The following is an 18,618-nucleotide window of genomic DNA, read 5'->3' on the forward strand; positions in this document are numbered from 1 at the left end:
TCCCGCCCTCTTTCCCTTTATCTCCCCACTCCCCACTTTCTCTTCTGTTGGCTTCAGTGTAGAGACCCCACACACAGCTCCAGCTCACTTCTCCCCAAAGCAAAGAAAGGACACGGTCCTCTGACAGGACCAGCTGGAACTGTAGCTGAACAAAGCCCAGTGGCCCCGGGAAGACAGTTCTCTGGTACACAGAGGATCACCTACCAGTATAGGACCAAGTATACCTGTGGGAGGAGAATAAGATGGGACTGAGGGTGAAGGAGGGGGCAATTTCCTAGACTAACACTGGCTAAGAGTTACCAGAAGGAAAAATAAGAGCTGGAGGACAAAAACAGCACTTAGCCACCGCGGCCTGAACACTTGTCCCTATTCCAGAACTTATAACTGCATTCAGTATTACATTTGCCCATAATATAAATTCAGCTGACAACCACTGGTTATTAAAAATTCCTGAGCAATTCAACCCACATTTTACTAACCTAAAAAGATTTCACTATTCCTATAACATAGACTAGAAGACTTTTTCTGCGTTGACTTTCTTTATTCACTTCTTCAAAAAAAATGTTGTTACTGTATTGAGGATACAATGAGGAGGAAAACTGTCCTCATGAAGCCTATAATCTCACAGAGAAGGCAGCCAAGTAAAATGACAATCACAAAGCAGGTGACAAGTACTTTAAGAAAATAACTCGTCTCCATATGTTTGTATTGAGATAGAAAAAGATAAAGCGAAAGTTTCATCACACTCCTTTATGACCAAACATCGTTTTCTTTGTTAACACGACTAGCTGCCTCTCTGAGTTAGGATGTCAACTGGCTGAAATGTTATTTTGGCCAAAGTAGTCTCAATGTTTCCCTGGCATAGCAGCAGAAGAAAAGGGATCCTCTTGCTTGGAGCGCTCAGTTTCAAAGCTGGAAGAACTCATGGATGTAACACTGCAGACACTGGAAATCAGCACCTTCAGAGCACAAAAAGCAGCAGATCACTTCACGTGAAATCAGTAGCTCCTATCAGTGGCTGGGTCTATAAAGAATAAAAAAAGGAGGAAGTGAGGAGATTAGCAATGTCTTGATTCCCACACCATTTAATCCCTTGTGCCACCCATACTTCCCACTTAGTCATCAGTTTCACTTATTTTTCTCAGGTTGATGTTTTGAACTTCTATCATGATCCCACAAAGTATATGACCTCTCAGATGTCACCTTGGCTGTGGACATCCTTTTCTCTGTCCATAGTGACATGGCATACTACTCATCTTTCAGAATCTGCAGTAGGTGAAAAGGTTTGGGTGATACTCTTTTCTCAGGCAGAGAATAACAACACTTTCTTTTACTTGCCGCTCCAGCCTTGATCATATGTTTCAGGTTATTTAGGTTTTGAGTGATGGCAGTGGTTGCTGAATTACAAAGTTCATCAGAATTCTGAGCTCTGCTTCTCACCTTGTTTTTAAAAATTTTCCTGTCGCTTATTAAAATCTTAGTTGCTGTTGGTAAGTAGCAACTGTATTAACACTGAGTTAAAGAGACATCTAGGGGCTTCCCTGGTGGCACAGTGGTTGAGAATCTGCCTGCCAATGCAGGGGACACGGGTTCGAGCCCTGGTCTGGGAAGATCCCACATGCCGCGGAGCAACTGGGCCTGTGAGCCACAACTACTGAGCCCGAGCATCTGGAGCCTCTGCTCCGCAACAAGAGAGGCCGCGATAGTGAGAGACCCGCGCACCGCGATGAAGAGTGGCCCGCACTCGCCGCAACTGGAGGAAGCCCTCACACAGAAACGAAGACCCAACACAACCAAAAATAAACATAATAAATAAATAATAAATAATTTAAAAAAAAGAGAGACATCTAAAATAACTGCTCTGGATTATTTTGCTATCCCTTCTGCAGGAGGCACAGATGTGCTACACTCAGGTGATCGAAGAGGCAATGGGTTCCATTGTAATTGCTGTGGGCCCAGCTGGGCTGACATTTTAATTTCTGTCTCTTTTGTGGCTTCCATTATCCTGGGGGCCAAGGTAAGAACGTGTCTGGAATCACAATTTGTGGAAGGTTAGTGAAATTCTGGAACAGGGCCAGGACCATTCAGTGCTTGGGATGGATTTCTTGGAGTCTCTCCAAATGTATGGGTTGTCCATTAGTGCCACGTGGCCAGACCTGAGTTTAGAATAGAGAGTTAAGACAAAATTATGCTTACTGCAGCCTGGTTGTACAATGGAAAAAAACAGAACAGAGGTGAGTGGTCTGGAGAGGGTTGCTTCAGTGCTTTAGAAAGCTAGTTCCACAGAGGAATGCTCCCTGGGTGTATAAAGGGTTTAGGGTGCTTAGAAAGCAGTTCTTAAATAAATATAAAAGATGAATTACAGGGAAAATAATGGCTAAGACTGAAAGGGCTCTGGTTTGGGGAAAATGTTCTGTCTCCCAAAAAGAAGGTAGTTCTATGTAATGAATAAAAGCATGGCATTCTGGTTCAGCCTGGGTGGGTGTCCCAGCTTCACCAGTTATCAGCTGTAAGACTTTGAGAAAGTTAACTTCTCAGAAAAGCAGCAGTCTTGAAGTTACGGTTAAATGAGGTAATACATGTAAAGTGTTTCGCATAATGCCTGACACATAGAAAGTGTTATTTCTAGCCTTATAAGGAGACAATCTAAAATGTTATAATCCAGTGGCTTATAAGGTTTTGGGGTCTCAAACTACCTTGGGAATTTGATGAAAACTATGGATCCTTGTTCCTCAGGGGAAAAAAATGCACATATATAAAATTTTTATGCACGGTTTTAGGGAATTCAAACATACAAGGAAGTACAACCATACACTTCAGGTTAAGATTTTTTGTTCTAGGGCTACACTCATTCCCAAAAGAGAGAATAAAGACATCAGTTTTATTTATTTTTTATATTTTTTGATGATTTATAATTATAGTCTCAACTTTTTAGAATTGGAGGGAATTTTATCTAGTCTAAACCCCCCTCGACCCCCGCTTTTTAGGAATAATAATATTAAGGTCCTAGGAAAACTTGGTGTTTCAGATAAACAGGGAACTCTTTATCAATTTCACATTTCTATAATTAAAAAGCTTAATTTTCTCTTTATCAGCTACCCTTCATGTTCCAGATGCTCCTTAAAATTTAGTATATTTCTACTCCATTTTTAGCCCTGTTCTCTGAAATACATTTACAGCCCTCAGAAGCTCACGTTCATTCAAAGCCCATGATATTTACAACGATCTTTTTTTCCCTTGTGTATATGAATTAGCATATTAAAATCGACTCTGCCATACCTGTTTGACATTGTGCTATTTGTTCGAGAAGAGCCTTGCTGAAATGCGGTACTAGAGTAACAATTCCATCGGGCGGGAATTCAAATTAACAAAGACTTCTCGGGCACCTACAATGGGACAGGCTCCATTCTGTGCACCTGGGAAACATGAATGAAAAGAACTCAGACAGAGATATGTGCCCTCAGGGAGCTTACAGTCTACGACGAAAATGATCTTTGCTTTCGGAAGGATTTGGCTGGGGTTGAGATTCTGTTCATGGGCAGGACCAGAGCTAACCTGAAAGGTTATTATCTACATGAATGTCACCCACGCCTCCATCACTGTTCCTCAAGGATACTTGCCTTCATTTGTTTCAACAATAGCTGACTCAGCATGGGCAGCACAAAACACAGAATGGCCAGCACAAAACACAGAATGGCCAAAGTGTGCCTGGGCAAAATCCCACCATACCTTCCCCCTGGCCAGAGCATGAACTACATCAAGCAGCAAATAGGCCATGCTTAGGTAAGTCATCTCTAGGCTTTCCACTGCAAAAAATAGTTTAAGCTCTTCTCCTTTGCTTCCAGGATACTTTGGGTGACTTTTGAGGAGAATGTGAACAAGAGAGCAAAGGTACTGGGGTTGGCAGTTTGCTCTAGTGAGAAGGGAGCAGAAAGTAGGGCTGATGATATGGGAAAGAGTCAGATGAAATAAAAGGGATGGGAGATTGGAACATGAAAAATTGGAAGTAGGTCAGATAAGTGACACGCCAAAGGCAAGAGACATTAAAAGGCTCTGAAAAATCATGTGATCTTGTTGAATCTGCTTCTGGAGAAGCAGAGGTGATACAAAGTTGGTGTAGCTAACATGTCACCGGGATCCATGGGCTCTGAGGAATTCACCTAATCTCACTCTGAAATAGGGTAGAATGATGTCAATGAAGCCCTGAAGATAAAGAGCAAATAGAACAAAGCTGAGGGGGCACGGAGCTGGCTCAGGAGCTGGCAGGTGGAGCTAGAGCCGCTCTTCACCCCCAGGTCGTTGTCCTGTCTCGGGGCTCAGATGGCTGGTCTTCACTCTGAAGATACTTTGGGCAGCTCCAGGGCTACAGAAATTAGGCCACCAACACACCCAAGCATCTGCCTTCCCTTTGCTTTTTCCACCTAGAAAAATCTTACCACTCCTTGTTACCCTCCACATCTAGAACCTTATCCTTGTCTGGCTAAATCTACTCCTTAGTTCTTTGAAAAAGGGGAGAAAATCTTCTTGATGTTCTCAGGAGGATCCAACTCAGACTTTGCTTCAGGCCCTTTTTACCTGAGATGTCACTGTACAAGCAACTAAGAACTATAGTGACAAAGCAAAAATTATGTTCATGACATCTGAGGAAGGTGAAATCAACCTAAATGAGTTACATCATTTGTTCAGGAGAACAAAATCATTGTCTTATGACGTGGTAATGCGGCGACTTCTTTCTCGTGCACTCAGAATCTGCAAGCCGCAATATTTTTGTCAGATGAATCGCTTATCTCTTCTCCCAGTGAATGCTATGATAGACAACAGTATAAATATCCTGTAGATTCGGCCCTTGGTTTTGTAAACAACCATGAAATAAATAAGGCATTTTGCCTGATGACCAAGGCAGACTCATAAATAGGTTTCTATAAACAGAGGGTAATTGTAAAAGGCAAAGAGGAAAGAATCCATGGCTTGGTCCATGCTTTATATATCCTGCCCATTACACCTCCCAGAAGACCCTCTCAGCCCAGACCTATATTTAAAAAAAACCGGACCTATTTATAGTATGGTTAGGTTCTTCTAGAGTCATACAGAATACATGAAGTATATTATCTTTTGTGATTTTGTCCATCTCCCTAAAGGTAGTTACCTCCTGTAGAGTAAAACTGAGAATCATTAGCTATTGGCTAGTAGGCAAAGCTCTTGATGGCAAGAGCCAAGGCACTCTATCTTAGAACTCCAGCTCTTAAATGGGGATGATACGTCCCGTTCATTAACTGGCAAACTGCAGTTCTTCAGTTAAAAGCTTAAGGAATGGGACTTCCCTGGTGGTGCAGTGGTTAAGAATCCGCCTGCCAGTGCAGGGGACATGGGTTCGATCCCTGGTCCGGGAAGATCCTACATGCCATGGAGCAACTAAGCCCGTGTGCCACAACTACTGAGCCCACACACTGCAACTACTGAAGCCTGTGCACCTAGAGCCCATGCTCCACAAGAGAAGCCACTGCAATGAAGAAGAAGCCCACACACCGGAACGAAGAATAGCCCTTGCTCAACACAACTGGAGAAAGCCCATGTGCAGCAATGAAGACCCAACACAGTCAAAAATAAATAAATAAATAAATAAATAATTTTAAAAAAAAACTTAAGGAATGATTATGACCCACTATCTCTAGCTTAGCAAAAAAGAATTTGTTGGGAATTCCCTGGCAGTCCAGTGGTTAGGACTCCACCGTGCTTCCAAAAGCAGGGGCTCCAGTTCAATCCCTGGTCAAGGAACTATGAGGAACTAAGATCCTGCAAGCTGCGAGGCACGGCCAAAAAAAAAAAAAGAATTTGTTGAGAGCAGGACACATAAAGGCATATATCCATGTGTGTGGACGCATACACTCACCTAATACGCGTGAGAGCCCAAGTCCCAGAGAAGATGGTCTTTCTTCATCTTCATCTAGAGAGAGGTTAGAATGGGGGTTACATTGTGGTCATTTAATTTCTCCAGACACTTAGGTTCTTCATTTTCCCACAGGCTCTCTGACACAGAATTCTCTATCTTGTAATGTGATTGAACAGACTAACTAAAAGAAGACCAAAACGTACTTTGCGAACACAAGTGTAATAAAGATGCTTTGATGATCAACCTTGCATGTTATCAAGTACTTGAGGCCCTTTTAAATCAAAACAAACAGTGGTAAATGGCATCAGGGAACCCAAACATTAAAATTCAAGTAAATTTCAATTGCTATTGAACAATTATTGTTGTATGAAAAATTTTAAAAATAATAATAGCTAACATTTATTGAGTGCTCATAATAGGAGGGACACTGTTCTATGCACTTTACATAAATTTTTTCATTTAATCCCCAAAATCCCTACAAAGTAAGTACTAAAAAATGAAATTTGAAGAGTTTTTGAACAGTGACTTGATTATACAATACCGAGATAGAAAAAATTTCACCCGTACAGAGTTCTTAGGTAATACATTTCAGGTCACAGCTGAAGTTCCACTTGTGTAATATATTTCCATTTGTTTCCATTCCTCAGCATTCCAATTCCCCATAGACATGTGACTCTCTAGATGTTCATGTCTTCTTGAAGAAACAGAAAATGCAAAGCGACAGGCCTTGAGTATGCAGAAATAACTGTAGAGTTACTGCATCAACAGCAAGTCCAACACAACCACAACCCTTCTAGTATGGCCCAGGGAGAAGCACCACTTCCTTTAATTTCCCATCCACAAAGTTTCCAAAGGTGTGGCAAAAACAGTCCTCACTGGTCAGGTGAAGTACCTCCTTTATTTTCCAAGGTCTTAGCAAATCCTAAGAACTATTTTACCTACAAGATAGAGAATGGGTTCAAGGGTGGCTGAGCTCAGAATAAGCCCAATATAAATGAGAGAGAGAGAGAGAAGGAGAAGGGGAAAGGGAAGAAGAAGAAGAAGAAAAAGAAGGAGGAGGAGGAGGAGGAGGGGGAGGAGGAGGGGGAGGGGGAAGGGGAGGGGGAGGAGGGGGCAGGAGGGGGAGGAGGAGAAAAGAAGAAGAGGAGAGGGAGGAGGAGGAAGGGGGCAGGGAGGGCAGAAGAGGGAGAAAGAGGGAAAGAGGGAAGGGGAGGGGGAAGGAAGGGAGGAAGGAGGGGAGAGAGAGAAAGAGAGAGACTTAGAAAGGGATGAATAAGCAGCGGCTCCTGCAGAGACAAGGCATGTGAGGCACAGGAATGGAAACCAAGAATATTCCAGATCTATTCTGGTTAGCTGAGTTGAACTCCTCCAAGGCTAGTGATTGGCCCTACGGAAACAAATCACTTGTTGAGGCACATTCCTCACCTGGCAAGTTGAGTCAAATTAAAACATTTATACCTGTTCATATTTAGATGCCTGGTCCCCTTTGTATTTCATAAAGACCACCACAGTGATCTTTAACCTGCAAACTGACACAAAGCTGCCCTCATTCACTTTATCTTTTTCTTGACTAACTACTTAGTTCTTGGAAACATTCAAGGACATTTAACTTTGATTTCTCTTTTTACTTTTTAAAAAAATCTTTTTGGTTCAAAAACTCTAGAAAATCATTAAACTGGGCCAGCAGGCATGAGGTCTGAATGAAGGATAAAGAGTGGAAAGGGAGAAAGCCTTTTGTCTCTCAAAGTTTTCTTCACAGGCAGTTGCTCACGTAGACACATTAGAATCACTTTGACATTAAACTTGGAGAGAAGCAGTTCGGCTAATAGATTACTGATCTCCATTCTCCAACTGGGAACACAAAACGTTCTAAAAAGTTTGAGAGCAGACTTTCTTAATGAAACGTATGCTTAATGAAACGTAAAAATTTTCTATGTGCAAAAATCAAAATGCGGTTTTCTGGCTCAGCGCATTCCAGTTCTTTCTTTTGAATGTCTGACTTTTCACATCCATTTACTAACGAGAACTAAGAGTAATACTTCCTATTTGTAAGTGCTTGACATGTAAGGGAAGGAAGATGGTTTTAGTCTCTTTTGATTGAAAGAAACAGGCGCACTCAAGTTACTTCACAAAATTAGTGGTGGAAGGAGATTCAGATAGGGGTAGGGGCGGTTACAGGGATACATAGCAGGGACCAGAACTGGAAACACCCAGGATCGAAGGCACCTCTAAATACCAGTGTCTTAATGTCTTCGCTTTCTTTCTGTGCATTGTCTCTATGATTCTTTTCCAACCAGCTTCCTCAACCTTTACTCTCTATCTGTTCTGCCCCTTCATAGTTTTAGCGTCCATATGGTTCATGACATCCTCTCACAATCTGACTTTGCTGCCAACTGGCCTGGTGCCTTACTTTCCAATTGCTGAATTTCCCAGAAAGGCAACTGATCGGCCCAGATCATCATTTTAAGCTAGTCCATCCAGATGGCTGGCCAGGTCACAGAATGTCTGTCTTCCAGCAAGCATCTACCCCTTGGTCCACTCATCTGAGACAAGGGGCAAACACACAGTATAGAGCACCATTGTGTAGAATGAGGCCACAAGCAGAAAGATTTCCTTAGAGGAGAATCTGGATGGGACAGGTTGAGATAAAGATCTCTAGTTCACTGGCAGATTATGTGAAAACCAGTTCATTCATCTTCTTTCTTAGAGGAGCTAATCTCAACCAATCACAATGGACCCGGACCATCCTTGATACAGCATGTAAGAGGAGCAATGGCAAGTTACTTCTTTCCTCTCCCCTCTCCCTCAACTTTATCTCCATTACATCCATCACTTTACCTTCATGACTAACCAAGTGCCTAGGAATCATCAGACTTATATATCAAAACATTTGGCACTTCAACTTAGAGTGTCAACAAAAGTATTTTTCACATCCCAGGATCATTTAGTTTTATTTTAGAGTAACATGCCAGTGGGCAATAAAATATTAGAATAGGGAATAACGCGTATTTCTTTTCCTACTCCCATAGCATTGATCTCAGTAGGAATACAACTACTGGAGGTGCCCACACTGTATTTGGTGGATGTTGGGAGATCTAAGTCAGTGGACCTCACAGTTTGGTAACCTATCACAGAGAATTAGTTCAAAGAATATTTACAATATTCTGAATGTACAATGCCAAGGCAGGATTGAATAATACTATAAACACTGGCATCAAGCAAATCTGGGTTCAAATCTCAAATGTCTTGTAATAACTGTGACTTTGACCAAACTTTTAATCCCTATAAATCATTTGAAAAATGGAGATAATAATAACCATTTCATAGGCATTTTATAAATATTAGGTAAGATAATGTATATAGGATATTGCAAAATGACTGGTACATAGTAAGCATTCAGTAAGTGGTAGTGGTTGCTTCTATCACTGTATCTATTATGATTATAGTATCATTACCATGGATGTTGTGGGGATTAGAGAAAATAGGTTAGAGATATGAGGATTACCTTCAAATACTTCAGAGTCTTAAGAGAGATAAAATAGATGTACCTCTTAGAAATGGTGCCTACATTTAACTTGCACATGCACAGATGGAACTCATCATGGTGGTGGCCTGAGTGAGAAATGTCAAGTGTGAAATAATGATGTTAAATGATATTCTTTAATCTGGAAAAAGAAGTTAAATAGGGATAGTGCTTCTTAGAAAAAGAAAGGAGGATTGCTCCCAGCATAAAAGTTTGTCTACTGTACTGTAAAAAGTCAGGATTCATAGGAGTTTTATAACTGGAACAGGAACTATATTAAAAGGAGAATTGAAACAACAAGATGAGAGTTGCAGATGGAAAGGACCTACTGGCTGGAATATGGGGAGTCACTGTCAGAAACAGTGGACACCCCGCCACTTGGGTTTCCATTTTACTTCCTCAGGGAGGCCAGGACCAGGTTAGATTCCCCTGCTCTATGTTCCCTTCCTGTGTTTTCCCTACTGTAATACTCATTACATATTGGCATTACTTGTTTGAAGTCCATCTTCTCTGCTAGATTATCTGTTCTGTAAGACCCTGACTCTCATGTTTATCACTTTTTCTCCATGGCTAGCCAAGAGCCTGGCACATGGTAAGTACTCCAAAGACATATGTTGAGGAAATTAATGTGTGACTGCGGGAATGAATTGAGTAATGAACATGGAATTAAAAGGTGATTTCATTATATACTCTTCTGTATTGTTCTCTAGTATTTATAAGGGTTAATCCTATCCTCCTGTTGACATTGTAAATTGCATGGAGACACAGCAAGAATTCTGCATCATGTGTCTCCATCACTACCACTAAGGCATCCAGTTACAGGCATAAATGCTCAAAGGAGCTTTCTGAGTTCTTTGCTAATAATTCTCTTACCCTCTCTTCTCCATTTTCTATTTATCTTCTACACCAATGCAGAGATTATACCCCAGTCTCACTATTAGATTATAAACTTATATTTTGTTAGTTTTTTGTCGCCAGGACTTACTACTTGCTGAGGGTCCAATAAATAAATGAGCAAATAAAAGACTATCTGTACAGCATGTATTTCAAAGCATACTCTTGCAAAGTTGCAGCCTTCCAGAATCTTACAAGATGCTATTGTGATTCCAAGCTTGCAGCTCATGTGGGAATGCCAACATTTTATCTTTGAAATTGCTGTGTTTGTTACATTTATATAATTGTTGAAAGCTGCTTCTTGCTAACAAGGGAAATTTTACCTTTGCATGAAAATCATTTTACAGTTTTAAGACAACTTGGGAATTTTATTTGGTAAAAATATGTGTACTCGCTTTCCAGTTAACAAACTCTAATACATCCAACCATTTCATCCAACAAGCACTTTCAAGCACCTCCTCTTAGGTTCCAAGTACTTGAAATACTCAGATGAATAAGATTCATCCCTGAAGATGCTCCAAGTCTGTATGTAATTGTCACTTTCAGAAGGCCTGAAAGTTGAAGTATAGACTGTTTCCTTCTAAGGGTCCCTTCAATCCCACCTCAGTTCTACATGTTGATTTACTGCAAATCCTTCACAATAGAATACTATGTCATCTAAGATATCCGAGTCTAAAAATTATAACTCTTCTGTGCTCTTATTAATTGGATCCTACTCCCAAACTCCTTCACTCTCATGTGGATTTTTGTTTTATTCACCCACTTTCCTTTCTAACACCCAGACAGCCAGCATATTTCACAATGATCTTTCCTTAAAATATATAAAATTATTTCTCTATCTCAGTTTCCTTACATCTGAAAGAAGGATATTGAGAATTGGGGAGAGTGAATTTAGATTATCAAGGAGACGAACAGACTCACAGAAGAAATAAGGGAACAAAGGAAAACCAAGGCAACTCTGGGGATTTTTGAGACTAGAGCTGCTTTTACTTTCTCCCTGCTTACTTGCAGAAATTCTCCTACTTCTCCTATCCTACTAATCCTGCTTGCACTAGATTCTCATGGAAATCCTAAGACAAAACAAATTCACAGAATTTTAGAGCTTGGAAAGGTCTTTGCAATTCTCAGACACGGATTAACCACAAATTTATTAAAATTTAAACTTTAGTGTCCATCACTAGCACTGGCCCCTTCCAAGGCCCTTGGAGAGGCCAGAGCAATGTGTTCACGTGGTCATATTCTTAATTAAATTTCAAAAGCAAGCTATTTTAACCATTATTGGTAAAGACCATAGTCTCTTTTCACTTAAGTTACCTCTTTCAAACTCTTCCTCATGCTGGAAGAATTGGGAAGCCATGTGTATTTTTGTTATTCTGGCTAAGGGAACGTTAAGATGCAGACACCTTTAGCTTGGGTTTGGCGGGTTATATAGAGAGAGCAAGATCACAGTCATTTCAGTGTGTGGTTGTTGTTTTGAGTTGTCCCAACGTAAGAATGGGTTCTAGGAATATTTCTATCGCCCACCAGGCCAATTTACATGCATCAGATCACGAAGATGTAGGTTGGAGGACATTTCATGATGCATAAGTATCCTAGGGCACTAGACTAGAGAAAAATATTGAATTACCTTTCTATTTTCTCCATCGAAGATAACATTTCAAAAATCATTGTCATATGAAGAGGAAATCAAAATATACAGCCCAAAATATGTAGGGGAAAAAGTAATACAGGGTTGTGTCAGGTAGTTAATTAATAGAGATCTGTTATTTATTTGGATTTTGTGATGTTTATAGTATTTTCAACTTTTTAAAGTTTATTGATTCTATTGCTGATTTTAAATAAGTATTTGGTTTCATAAATAATTTTGCATCCATAGTTTTATATTCTTTTATTAAGGCAGGTCCCCACATTATATAAGCTTCAATTTTCCTACAATCTGGATTTGGCCCTGACCCTACTTAATCACCCTTCCACATTTAATAGATAAGAAAACTGAGACCCAAAATCGCATCGTTTACAGCACTACTGAACTAAACCCTGGGTCCTCTGACTTTCTGTCCATTGCTATTTCTACTACCCTACATTCCCTTCTGAGAAGTACCTTGAAAATCAAAGATCTTCACAGAAAAAAAAAAAGAAACAAATAAAAAAGATCTCCTGACCACAGTATATAATAATAGTAAATATTTATATAGCATTTCTTATATGCTAGGTATTGTTTTACAGTGCTTTACATATAGCTTATTTAATCCTCAAAACAACTCTATGACTAAGCTAATATTAATATCCTCTTTTCAGATGACAAAAATCGAGACATAGAAAAGTTAAGTAACTAGACCAAGGTCACACAGTACGTAGAGAACATAACATCCTTTGTATTGTGGCAGCTAGCAGCAAACATTTTCTGAGGGCTTGCAATGTTCTAGTCACTTTGCTGAACACTACAGTGTGTTAATCTCATTCAATCTTCACAATCACTCTTTGAGGAGGTAGCATTATTACTCAGTCTTACAGATGAGGAAACTGAAACCTAAAGACAGTAAGTAACTTGCCCAAGGTCATATATCTAGTAAGGGGCAAAGTCAGTGCTCAAATCCATATCTGACTCCAGAGCCCAGGCTCTTAGTCTCCATGTGATAATGCCCATCAAAGAAAACACTCTCGGGCTTCCCTGGTGGCGCAGTGGTTGGGAGTCTGCCTGCCAATGCAGGGGACGCGGGTTCGGGCCCTGGTCTGGGAGGATCCCGCGTGCCGCGGAGCAGCTAGGCCCGTGAGCCACAACTACTGAGCCTGCGCGTCTGGAGCCTGTGCTCTGCAACAAGAGAGGCCGCGATAGTGAGAGGCCCGCGCACCGCGGTGGAGGGTGGCCCCCACTTGCCGCAGCTGGAGAGGGCCCTCGCACAGAAACGGGGACCCAACACAGCCATAAATTAAAAAAAATAAATAAATAAGTAAAAGTAAAAAAAAAAAAAAAAGAAAACACTCTCATGGTCCTTCTACTACTGCCACATTCCCCTTGGTCCCTTTCTCCTAAAGCTACAATTAGAATGGGGATGCGGGCAGACTTAGAATAAGGAGTGGGGTGAAGAGTGTAAAGGACATAATAGTCCCTTCTTAGACAACTATCCTTCCCATTGTGTACACACACACACACACACACGTCAGGGTACCTAGCTATCCATCATGATATTCCTTTTTTAAATATATATTTTTTATGGAAGTATAGTTGATTTACATAGCATGATAATCTTTACATCTGACCCCTTTCCTCAACTTTTGCTATAGCCAAGAGATGACAAGCTTCTTTTCAATTCATATTCTATGATAAAGTTAGGAGGGACAGTCAGCAGATCAGTAATTTAGGTATTTAGGTGCTGGAGACAGTTTATAGAGGTGGCGAATCCTTACAAAGATCAAGAAGATAATGTAAATAAAGTGGCAAAATAGAACCCAAAAGAGTGACAGAGATGTTGGTAAATTAGAAAGTGCATGTCCAAACCCAAATAGCAGGTACTGGGTTCCAGCAGACGCTTGCCATGTGGCAGTATGGGTCCAGTGTGATCAGATCTGACAAATTTTCAAGAGACGCCAGAAATCTAGATTTGGGGGCGGGAGGTGCAAAATCTCCTAAATTATAAATATTTAAAGTATTTCAATGTTTAAAAAGCACTGTGCTGGCTAACATCTTGCAGGCCAAACAAACAACAACAAACCCACATCTGAGGGTCTCGCTCGCCTTTGCAGTCTGCTTTACATGGGGTTAAATGCAGGAAACTCTGAAATAGGAAGTTAGAAGAGAAAGCCGACAGAAATTTAGATGTTGGTGGAATATTTGTTCTTTGAAAAATGAGCTTTGGTAAGAATAATTTTCTCGGTGGAGGTGGGTGATGGAGGGGGTGGGATGGGAATGGGCACTCAAGCAGTGGTCTTTTTGGATCAGATCTTCTTAATTTCTCCTTTGGAGTAGTATTGGTCTTGGGCCGCAGGAATCTAATGAACAGCTCAAAGGGAGCAATCAACTTATAAATGTGTGAAGTACAAATTCCTTTGTGCACAAAACAAATTACAGTATTTGCAAATTTGTAAATAATGCAGGACTTTCCCTGAAATCCAAAGGCTTTGGGTGCCCCCAGGGGAAAGAAAAAGAAGTCTGAGGAAGCAAAAGGTTAGAAAATGACCTATTGTCTCAAGAAATGGAATTTAAAAAATATCTTTAGTAATTGATTTTTTTCAATCGAATCCTTATTTAGGAACTATAAAGGGGCCCATTCTTAGGTCAGTAGAATGAGAATATCTAGAGAAGTAAACAGTTTTAAGTCCAAAAGTCACAGCACGTTACTAACAGGGTATCTTCTTTCAAAAGCGCCGAGCATAAAAATGTGCCTCAACCCTCCCTCCCTACACCCTTGGTTTGTGGTAGGAAGTTTCATTTTATAAAAGAGATAGCAAGTCCCAGTTATGATCATTATGTACAATGTCAGAGAAGGAATTGGTGACAGATAAGGACACGAATCCAATCTCTCTGCTTTGCAACAATAGTTGATTTGTACCATTCAATTCACAAATTTGTATTGGGATCCTTTTATAAGTTCCTGTAGCTGTTATTAGAGATTCAAAAGAGATGTTCTAGCAGAACTTATGGTGTACTGAGGAAAGTCAGAGTGAAAACTCCTTATTTTCTCCAAGATTTTTTAAGCCCTTCTCTTAAAGTTGGTTGAGCTAGGAGTTGGGAGTGAATAAGTGAATGTAGTCCATCCCTGCCCTTAAGGGGTTCACCAGTCTAATGAGAACATAGAATTTGAACCAATCATTTCAGTATTGAGCTTGATGCTAAGGAAGAGGTATAGGAAAGCACTTTGGATGCTTTGGCAAGTGCATATTTCTACCGGGAGATCTTTCAAAGAGAAAGAGATAGAGGGCATTCGAAGTAGAGGTAAGTGGACTATTGACTGGCCTTCTGTAGGAGAATGACAGATCAGATTTGTGCTTTCAAATGATTCTCTCCCCTGTGCTCTTATTCACTGTGAGTTGGTTGCAAATTGGTTAAACCTTTCCACAAAATCTTTTAGCAAATTGCATCAAAAGCCTTAAAACATATTCATATCCTTTAGGTTAGAAATTCCATATCTAGGAATAAAAGATGCTGCCAGAAACTTACATATGAGGAAGCTTATCAGAGCATTATTTATAATCATGAGAAACTGGAAACAACCTACATGTTCCATAGTGGAGTAATGGTTAAATAATTTATGGTACGTCCAAGCCATGTGATTTTATGCACAACTAGGAAAAAAAAGTCACATTTAAAAAAAAATAGTTCAAAACAAGCAAAAACTATTTTTAAATGATGTAAAATGTTTAATGAAGTGTCATTCTCATTTTGTAATTAAAAAGTAGTGCTCCACATTGGTTGTTAATTTTCACCCAGATCCTACTTTCCTAAAGTTCTTTCTTGTTTTAGATCAACCAGACAACAAAAGGGGCGGAGTTTTTCCTTGCTCTGTACAAAGTTCAAAGAATGGGCTTTTGTTTCCTTCCCTCTTAACTAACAATGCGATCCAGGATTTGCAAGTCACTTATTCTCTAAGTTACAGTCTCCTTCTGGTATCCAGGCTAGCTGGGAAAGAAAGGGAGGTCAGGTGAGGAATGGAAGAGAAAGGAAGGGTCCAGAAGTTGAACATTACCGTGAGAGGGTAGAAGAAGGATGATGGGACTGAGGGTGTGAGAACCAGAAGAAAGGGTGGTCATTGTGTATTGAGAATGAGTTACTGGATTGGAGATTTCAGGGGTGGGACACAGACACATATATCGTGGTTCAATAGAAGAAATGTTACAGTGCAGTACATGGTTGACTGCCAAATAAATGACAGTATAGACAATGTTATAACAGTTTGGAGGATTTGGTGGAGAGGGCCATCACTTGGTCACATACATGTATATGACCATGGATCAATGAAGAGATTCCTCTAAAACCTCCTTTTAGCAATCTTTGTTAGAGGGTATAATTGTATAGGGCTGGCCTCTCTTGGCCTCCCTCTTGAGAGATTTAGTTATGGAAGAACTTAAAGGACTTCACTGTGAAAGAATTTTAGCTATTAAATAGAAGGAAAGGATATAAAAAGTATATGATAGAAAATAATTTGAAGTTAAAATACTGTTTGAGAAAACTCAGTCTCTGCACAAAAATTCACTTCATCCTTCAATTTCTCCTTTCCTTTAAAATTTATTCACATAAAATCTGCTTTACAAGCCAGGAATATAACTCAAGATATTTACCACTAAATGGGGACACATATGTGTTTCAGTTCTTAGGACAACTGAGACTTCCTTTCTCCCTGGATTTCTTGGATCTCTGCGTTGAAGTGTACGTAGTAATTTCTCCCTTTGCTGAATCTTCTTGCTTTTACAGTTTCTTCTAACTGCATGTTATACACCTTCCCCACGCCATTGCTATTCTAGGCTCTATAAATCTGCACAGCACCAAGAGAACTTTAGCTATCACTAGTTAAATGGATCAACACATTTACCCAACCACATAACTTAGACCCTTTGGGGGTTTTCCAGTCTATTTTAATCTATTTAAACCTGACACTGGCAGATTTCCATTTCCTTTGTTCCTTGTGTAGACTTGGTTTATGCCTGTTGGTCTCTAAAAGGGACAGAGAGGAGGCAGCTGTCGAAAAATGAGGAGATTGGCAGTTTTAACCACACAATTTGGTCTAATAGCTTTGATATGCTAAACTTGCTAGCTCCTCCAAGTGTACCTTTCTGATTTTGCATCACAACACTACACTGAATCCCTAAGGAAACCAGGGTAGTTTTTTTAAAAAGAAAGGGAAGAAAAGAAAGAAATGCAAACCAGTGAAACCGTTCTTTTAAACCATCTCCACAGATTCATTCTGCCAACTGCAGGCCTTCACAAATCCTCGTACACCAGAGACCTGTAAAAAAGGAGAAGCAGAGAATACCGATCGTGTTCTCAACAGCGAAAACAGGTGATGTCATAACGCACAGTCCTATGTGGTCCCGGCCAAGGCCGGGTGGGGAGCTGGGGCGCCAGTGCGCACGGAGCTCCGCGCCAGTGGGCAGAGCAAGTTATCTCCGGGGTCCGGAGGACACCGGTGAGGACCGGGCACCAATCAGGTTCTCGCTCGGAGCCTGCCTTTGTTCTCACTGGGGAGCAGGTTTCGGGGCGTCTCGCGTCGGGAACCAGCATTCGACTAGCATGCGCGCTGCTAGCTCCTCGGGAGACCTGGCTCCCCCACTCGCCTGTCCCCCACACCCTGCCAGCCTGAGCTTTCCCCAATTACATCTGCGTTCTCTCCCCAGAGCGTGAACGCCAAAATCCTAAATCCATTTTTAGCTTCGGAAAAGGCAGGTCCAGCCCAACAGTTTTAAATGGCAATTTGTTCTCTGAACCTTCGCTCCCAGGCAGATCTCCATGCTCTGCGTTTATCTAACCAGCTGCCTCAGAAGGACTTTTGGGTGGAAGACAACCCTGTCTCTTTGGCCTTTTCGTGCTGGACAAATAAAGGAATTTTCGTTGCTGAGAGACTGCGAGAAGGGGCTTTAGATGGAGGAGGAAACCGCTCACCTACAGGTTTTGGGTCTTTTCTTCCCTCTAACTCGATTAATGGTACAAATATACTTCAACATCTATCCCCTACCCGCTGCCGAAGCCTCAGGTAACTGGTCTTTTGCAAAACAGGGCTCACGATAAATGATGCATAAAGTTCTTTGAGATCCTTGGATGCAAAGTGCTACGTGATTGCAGTCTTCTTTATAGCTAAGCTAAGATTTTGGTTAAGAGGAAGCCTAACCACTGCCCTGACGGTAAGAACGTTTTAGCTCCCCCCAACCCCCACCCTTTCTCAAGAAATCAGGAAATATTTAGCTCAGTCTTAGACCCACTAGCGAGCTCTAGCTCCCAGTTATTTATCTCATTCCCTCACCATTTCTGCAGAGACCTAGAGCAGGGGCTGTGCCTTGTCTTAGGGGAGGGGCTGTGCTTCACGGGGTTATTTGCATATGACACACCCTCTTCCTCCTATTGGTGGAGCAGCACACTGTATTCCCTCCCACCCCACTACCTAACTAACCCGCCATCTCCCTTCAGTTCGGAGCCTCGGAGACAAACTTAACTTGCCCAGAGATTCAAGGCGTCTTCGGCCTCTCTGATTGGCCGGTGCAGCTCCCAGCCGGGCTCTAGTTGCTCATTGGCTGTGGGTTAGCGCCCGGGGGCGTGGCCGGAGCGGTCCGATTGGCGGGAGGGGGCGGTGCCCGAGCGTGGAGGTGGTGAAGGTGGTGGGGA

General features: G+C 41.2%; 1 long non-coding RNA gene across 5 annotated transcripts; it reads right to left on the minus strand.

Moving 5' to 3' along the window:
- Positions 1–578: 578 nt before the first annotated feature.
- On the minus strand, positions 579–18,295 carry LOC132369708 (uncharacterized). Of its 5 annotated transcripts, XR_009504468.1 has the most exons (7): positions 18,260–18,295; positions 17,167–17,248; positions 6,458–6,584; positions 5,891–5,944; positions 3,280–3,416; positions 2,082–2,156; positions 579–1,024 (listed from the first exon to the last, which is right to left on the minus strand). It is a non-coding gene; the product is annotated as an uncharacterized LOC132369708 (long non-coding RNA). The 5 variants fall into 5 exon arrangements; XR_009504467.1 differs by lacking the exon at positions 579–1,024 and having other exon boundaries at positions 1,793–2,156; positions 6,458–6,581; XR_009504465.1 differs by lacking the exon at positions 579–1,024 and having other exon boundaries at positions 1,793–2,156.
- Between the last annotated feature and the right edge of the window lie 323 nt (positions 18,296–18,618).

The sequence above is a fragment of the Balaenoptera ricei genome, chromosome 8 (assembly GCF_028023285.1).
Source record: "Balaenoptera ricei isolate mBalRic1 chromosome 8, mBalRic1.hap2, whole genome shotgun sequence".
Taxonomy (NCBI): Eukaryota; Metazoa; Chordata; class Mammalia; order Artiodactyla; family Balaenopteridae; genus Balaenoptera; species Balaenoptera ricei.